Source organism: Chrysochloris asiatica, unplaced genomic scaffold (assembly GCF_000296735.1).
Source record: "Chrysochloris asiatica unplaced genomic scaffold, ChrAsi1.0 scaffold00171, whole genome shotgun sequence".
In the NCBI taxonomy this organism is placed as follows: Eukaryota; Metazoa; Chordata; class Mammalia; order Afrosoricida; family Chrysochloridae; genus Chrysochloris; species Chrysochloris asiatica.
The window spans coordinates 5,313,512-5,321,076 of NW_006408689.1; the positions used below are offsets into that span (position 1 = coordinate 5,313,512).

General features: G+C 38.9%; 1 protein-coding gene and 1 pseudogene across 1 annotated transcript in view; one reads left to right on the forward strand and one right to left on the reverse strand.

Moving 5' to 3' along the window:
• Positions 1 to 7,565, reverse strand: part of SNX24 (sorting nexin 24) — a 236,973-nt gene that overhangs the window by 56,045 nt on the left and 173,363 nt on the right. The window lies entirely within an intron of this gene.
• Positions 5,905 to 6,364, forward strand: LOC102820948 (annotated as a pseudogene).

Sequence of the window (7,565 nt, forward strand, 5' to 3'; positions counted from 1 at the left end):
ATAGGATAGCACACGAAAAATGAAAAAGCAATTAAGTTCAAAATATAAAGTAAAAATACAAAATAAAAATTAAAACACTGTTTATAAAAAGCAAGAACAGGCACATAGATTAAAAACTTGTGTTCATAACTAACATATTATGGAATAGTAAATACATTAAGGATACAGGTAATGATATGAGACTAAACAAAGAAAAATGTACGTTGATTATTCACAAAAGTATCCTACCGAATCGGGTCTGTTAAACAAATCATAGACAGTGTCCCTGTGGAACTAGATGGTGTTTCATTAAACTTACTTTACAAAAGATCCTTCAAATCATTAGCATGAACCACAGGGACTAATTCAACATTGGCTGGTGGGAAAAAATGCAATTCTATTTTAATAGGTCTTTTTTCATCACAAATTGTATCATCTTTTAACAGTTTTCTATTAAGAGCAATTAAAGGGAGCTAACAAAGGTTTACATTAATATTACAGCACTTTAAAATTACTTCAGGGACCAATCTCTGGAGAAGGACATCATGCTTGGTAAAGTAGAAAGTTGGCAAAAAACCAGGAAAACCCTCAATGATATGGACTGACATAATGGCTACTATAATGGGGTCAAAACATAGGAAGAATTTTGAGGATTGCACAAGACTACGCAGGATTTGCTGTGTTGTACACCTACCTAAATATATATATAAAGTGGCTTCAAAAAGTTCATGGAAAAATCCCATTATCTTTTAATTCCATATTTCCACGAACCTTTTAAAGTCCCCTGGTAGACATCTTTAAGCAGAAGTTTTATATCTGAAGGAACTTAATTAACTACGTTTGTGGGGGAAACACTAATTTTTTTTTTTTAAGTGATACATCTTTAAAGCCTCAATAAAACTCTTTATTGGTACTTGTTGTTATTTTTAGGTGCCACTGAATTGGTTCTGGCTTTTAGCAAGCCTATGAACAAACAGTGCTCAATTCTGTGCTATCCTCACAATTGTTTTGTCTGAGTCCAGTGTTGGTACTGATGCATCAGTCCATTTATTGGGGTTCTGCTTTTTCACTGACCCTCCACTTTACTAAGCATGATGTCCTTCTCCAGGAACTGGTCCCTCCTGAAAACATGTTCCAAGTATGAGAGATGATGTCTTGCCATCCTCACTTCTAAGAAGCATTCTTCTGTAGCTCTTCTGGTAGAGATTTGTTTGTTCTTCTGGCAGTCCATGGTACTTCCAGTATTATTTGCCAATACCATAATTCAAATTCTACACTCTTCCTTTTTCATTGTCCAACTTTCACAGGCATATGACATGATATGAGAAAATACCATGCACTGGGTCATGCACACTTTAATCCTCAAAGTGACATCTTTGCTCTTCAGCACTTTAAAGACATATTTTGCAGCAGATTTGCCTAATGCAACAGGTTGTTTGATTTCTAAACAGCTGTTTTCATGAGAACTGATTGTAGATACAAGCAAAATGAAGTCTTTGACGACTTCATTCTTTTCTCAGTTTATCATGATGTTACTACTGGTGCAGTTGTGAGTATTTTCAATTTATTTACATTAAGGTACAATCCATATTTATATATTAAGGAGTTCTGGTAGTGTAGTGGTTACGAATCGGGCTGTGTACTTTAAGGTCAGCAATTCAAAACTAACAGCTGCTTCACGGGAGAAAGATGAGGCTTTCTACTCCCGTCAAGATTTACAGCCTTGGAAACCCTGTACAGGGTTGCTATGGATTGGAATCAACTCGACGGCACTTAACAACAACAACTAGTATCAAATTTCTTTTTCTTCAACTGGTCAAGCTCTGGTGAGCTAGCCATCCAAGCTAGATCAAATGGATACTATCTGCAAGTTTGGGAGTCCTTGTATGCCTTCTCCCAATTCAGACTAGCTGGCTGCTTCACTCTCAGCTCTAGCCCTAGTGGCTTGGTCAGTGTCCAGGGGTACTTATTTCAAGATGCAGTAACAAGTCCTCAGAAAAACTCTTATCAAGGAATAATCTCTCCATGGCTACATACAACCCATTTCTCTGCAACTCTTCATGGCAAAAGTTGTAGAGCATTCTAAAGATGGAGTATCTACATTGAATTCCCTACTCATTCATAATTCAATCTGCTAAAAAACAAAAGGTTTTTGCCTCCACCATTCAGCCTATCAGGAGCCCTAGTGTAGAGCTGTTAGATAAGCACTGGGCCTTCTCTTCTCTTGTCATACTCTTTCCCTACATGAAAGCACACCAATTGCCAGATTCTAAAACGTTTATGTAGCCAAGGTATAAATTCAGATCTCTAGCCTGAACTTCTCTTCTGGACTACAGACTCATAGAGCTAAGAGCCTAACTAACAACCCCACCTGATTTTTTTTACAGACCTCCTTAATTCAGACCATCTGAAGCAGAATGTGCTATTTGCTTTGAAAAGAATCTGTCCCTCTCCCCAATGCCTTTATCATCTCAGGAAATGGTGGCATCATCCATTCATCTGCCAAAGCCTGACACCTTCCTCTCTCTCATCCTCTGCATCCAGTCTATCAGTAAGTAGCATCATCTGAGCTCCTCTCCCTGACTCACTCAGCTGCAGCCATAGTGGGCTTCAGCTCCATAAATGTGCTGCATGCACTTCGCTCCTTCTATTCACAGCCTCTGCATATGCTGCTCCTTAAAGAGCAAGGATTTGACATTGCTGTGTGCCCTTGAGCCAGATCTGGCTTCCAGAGACCCTATATAGGGTTTACAAGAGCAGCTGACTTCAGCACTGACTACTCTTGGAGAACCTTTCCCTCCCTTATTTGTTTTCTTTATAGCACTTTTAATTATTTCATACATACGTTATTTGGCTTTTAAACACACAACTCCAGCTCCAAGAGGGCAGGTTTGAGTCTGCTTCATTCACTACTGTAGCTCCACATCCAAAATAGTGCTTTCAATGCATGAAGATCACTTTGGAGGCAGAATCAGGACCAACAAATAGTAAAACTGGCTTAACGTAAAGAAAAACTCTGCAACTGAAGTTTTCAATGGAATGTTTTGCTTTGCAAATATTTGAGGCCCATTTCACAGGAATGCTGCAGATAGGATTTATAGATGGGTAGAAACTTTACAAAAGGATTTGCTAGCAAATAATAGTAATATTGAATATCTGCATATTGTTTTATGGATTGCTAAATGGCCTCACTTAATCCTTACAAACCATCTTTGAGGTTAAGATCAAGTTTATTATATAGTTACGAAGATTCTGAGAAGCTAAATGACTCGCTGAAAACAAACCACTGCCCTTCTTAAGAAAATCCAGTCCAGGTCCTCCGATAGGGATGGAGTCTGTCCTGTAGATGGGAAAGGTGAAGACAGAGGCCCTGTCCTGTTTCCTGGCTGTATTCTCACCACCTTCTGGTCCTCCAAGAGTCAGTTATTCCTCTATTACCTCCTAGCAATGCCTTAGTTATCTAGTGCTGCTATAACAGAAATTTACTCTCTCACATTTAGGAAGTTAGGAGTCTGAATTCACAGTAATAGCTCTGGAGAAAGGTCTTTCTTTCAGTACATGTAGGCGCAGTATTCCCTGGAGATCTTCACATCTCTTGGCACCAATCTTTCCCTGAGCAGGGACCTAAGATCCAAAAGATTCCCTCTACTCTTGGCTCTTCTTTATTGGTGGTCATATGCCCCCCTTTCTCTGCCCACATCTTTCTACTTTTATTTTTGTAAAATGAAAGTTGTTGCAGGTCACACCACTGGGAAATTCCTTTACATGTGCCCAGAGCTGTGATGGAAATAAGGGTACTGCAGCCCACCCTTCATCCTCTTATTAGCTTATCACATCAGATCATATTCATGGGAAATCATCACATAACTGCCATATTCTATCATTACTTAACTGATGAAGCACTGAGAAGCATGACCCAGCCAAGTTGACACATATTTTGGGGGACACAACTCCACCAATGATAGGCCAAGTGAAGGCCCAAAGCCCTTCCCTTCATCTCTGAGGTACACAGGCAAGGTGTAGTTGAATATTTAAACATAATTCAACCAAGGGAAAAAGAAAATGAAAATAAATTAAGAGGGTGATGAGCCTAGATAATGTAGCCTAGAAGTTACCAACAACAACAAAAAAGTAATTATTAATATGTCTTGGAGAAAATTAAAAAGAACATTGATGCTGCTATTCTATGAAAAACTTACTCTGCTGCCCAAAGGAGCCCTTTTCTAACCCCTTTATTATAGTTGATTATAATTTGAACTCCAGTAATAATAAAAGGGAAATCACAGTCTGGCATACTACACTTTTTCTTATGTATGGAAATTGCATCTTGAAAACAAAATAGCTTAATTTGTCTCTTATTTACAAATATTGTTATCTTAATGCTATGGGTTGAACTGTATCTTCTAAAAATGTATGTTGAAGTCCTAACCCCTGTAAATTACTATGGCTGTAATTCTATTTGAAAATTAGATGTTTCTTTTGTTGTGTTAATGAGATAACACCAGAATTGCTGTTGTGAAGTGCCATCAAGACCCTTCCAACCCACAGTGACCCTATGTAGGGTTTCCGAGGAGCAGCTGGTGAGCTTGAACCGCCGACCTTGCAGTTCAAGCAGCTTTGTAGTCTAGCACATTAACCCACAGCATAATTTGTTCTTATGTGCTGTGGAGTCGATTCTGTACAGGGTAGCAACCTTGTACAGGGTTTCTGAGGCTGTAAATCTTTATGGGATCAGAAAGCCTCATCTTTCTCCCGCAGAACAGCTGGTAGTTTTTAACTGCTGATTGTGAGGTTAGCAGCCAAATTCATAACCACTACGCTACCAGAGCTCCTTCTCACAGCATAGAGTGTGGGTCCTAAATCTAATAGTTTCTGAGTGGTTAGTGTTTTATAAAGGGGAGAACAGATACACAGAAACAGATGCTATATGGAGACCCAATGAAAAATAAATGACAAAGGATCAATCTCATAAATTTAAATAAAGAAATTATAAAATACTTTTTTTTCTCTCTCTCTCTTCCTTTTTTTTTTTGGTGGTGATTACGGAAGCTGCATCTGAACCCAACAAAGGAACACAAGACACAAGAATTGCCAGCAATCACCTAACACTAGAGAGAGGCAGGGAACATTTTCTTTCTCAAAGCTCTCCGAAGGAATCAATACAACTGATACTCTAATTTAGACTTTTACCCTCCAGAACTGTAAGAAAATAAAATTATGTTCCTTAAAACCATTCATTTTATGGTATTTTGCATGGCAGTTAGAAAATGAGAGTTAAGGGTTAAAAATCAGTGTTAAATTCTCAAATGTTTTCTCATGTTTTTATGAGCTCACCATGTCTTCAATTTTGGAAAAGGAAAACAACAACTTGCTAGAGCAATCTGTCTTGAGTACAGTTTTTCAGCCAAAAAATAAACTCAGTTTGCAGCCAAAAAATAGACTCTTTTAAAGCATGTCCCCAAATTATGCCGTGAGAGGAAGCTCCCCAACTGTAATAACTTTTTTGGGAGTTTGTCTCATTGATATTTTCTTACAAGGAGTTTTGGGTCAAAGTAAACTCCTGAGAACTGATCTGACATTCCCTTTGAAACTAATTACATTAAATAGCATTGTTCACTTCAAGTCTGAGCAAGAGAATGCAATATGTTCAGGGAATTTCGTACACTTGGGGTTAATGTTCTCATTTTTTAGGAACTTTTAAAGCTTAGGTATCCCAGTTCCACTAACTGTGTCCTTTGTGGAGAGAGAAAAAAAAAGATCAATCTGCTACATTGCAATAAAAGAAATTATAAAATAATTTTGGTTTTTTTGGCACTTAATAGCTGCCCTAAGGATACACTCTGAAATGTCTTAAATGCTTAAAAAACAATTGCTGGAATTGAAGCCATTACTGCAGAAAAAGGTCCCCAGATCTGAGCAGTCAAGATGTGTGACTTCACTGAGGACCAGACGGCAGAGTTGAAGGAGGCCTTCCAGCTGTTTGACAGAACAGGTGATGGCAAGATCCTGTAGAGCCAGTGTGGGGACGTGATGAGGGCCCTGGGCCAGAACACCACCGACGCCGAGGTGCTCAAGGTCCTGGGGAATCACAACAGTGATGAGATGAATGTGAAGGTATTGGATTTTGAACATTTCCTGCCCATGTTGCAGACTGTGGCTAAGAACAAGGACCAGGGCACCTATGAGGACTATGTTGAAGGACTTCGGGTATTTGACAAGGAAGGGAATGGCACTGTCATGGGTGCTGAAATCTGGCATGTCCTTGTCACACTGGGTGAGAAGATGACAGAGGGAGAAGTAGAGATGCTGGTGGCTGGCTGGGCACGAGGACAGCAATGGTTTTATCAACTAAGAAGAGCTTGTCCGGATGGTGCTGAATGGCTGAGGGCAGCCTTTCCTGTGTCCCCAGAGTCCTGTGCCTTTCCTGTGTGAGACTGTTATCTAGCCCTGACGGCCTCCTTGGCTGTCACAGCACCTTTCCCAGATTCTCTCTCTTGGATAATGCTTGCAAGCAACATTCACCAAATAAACTTGTTGTTTTTGCTCAAAACAAAACAAAACAAAAAAACAATTGCTAATCATATGAGGAGGCTTTCAAAAGTTTGTGGAAAAATTCCATTATCTTACAACTCATTTTTCATAAACATTTTGAAACAGGTATTTTCAGGGGGAAAAAAAAAAGTTAACACTTTCAACAGATTGCTGAAATAATTATACACTTATAGGGAGGGCTTAGAGTATAGCGAGAAGGATAATGGAGTGATATCTGTGTCTGAACTCTGTACCTGTAAGCCCTGTTTTGATGGAATAGGCATTTCCTCATCAATGAAGGCAAATAAAGGCTTATTCTGGGAGGGAAAAAACACTGATGTAAATACTATAGGAAACCAGTAAAAAAACCATCAAAAGGATTTCTCAGAGATGGTCTCTTATTAATTTGATGGGTGATTACCACAATTAATATGAATATTTAACTAATAAAAGCACACTCTTCAAAAATACCAACTTCACTATAACTATAAACAGAAGTGACTGACAACAAGTAAAAAACTGCTTATTACTATGCTGCTACTGTCTGAAGGGTCATGAAGTCAACCACAGCAACGCTATAAGAGAACCCCTGTTCTTAGGCTGAAAACCTGCCTTCAGTAACTCAAATGGATTTGATTTGAGGGGAACAGAACTTAAAGCAATTGATATAATTTGTTGTTGTTAAGTGCCGTCGAGTTGGTTCTGATACATAGCGACCCTGTATAGGGTTTCCGAGGAGCAGCTGGTGAGCTTGAACCATGGACCTTGCAGTTCAAACGGCTTTGCAATCTGGCGCATTAACCCCCAGAGCCACACCATATACTGAATGTGTATTTTAGATATGCCATAGGCATACACTCAAAAATGTTTAAAAATCTTTTAAACACCTGAAGGTTGATTGCCTAAGGTAGACAAAGAACAAAGAAGAACAGACACTATATGGTGTACCCTTTGGTTATTCAAAAGTAAACAGAGTAACACAAAATTTAAGATACTTCATTGAAGGGAAAACAACAACAAAATATTGGTAGCTGGGGGAGAACAAACAAGATGGC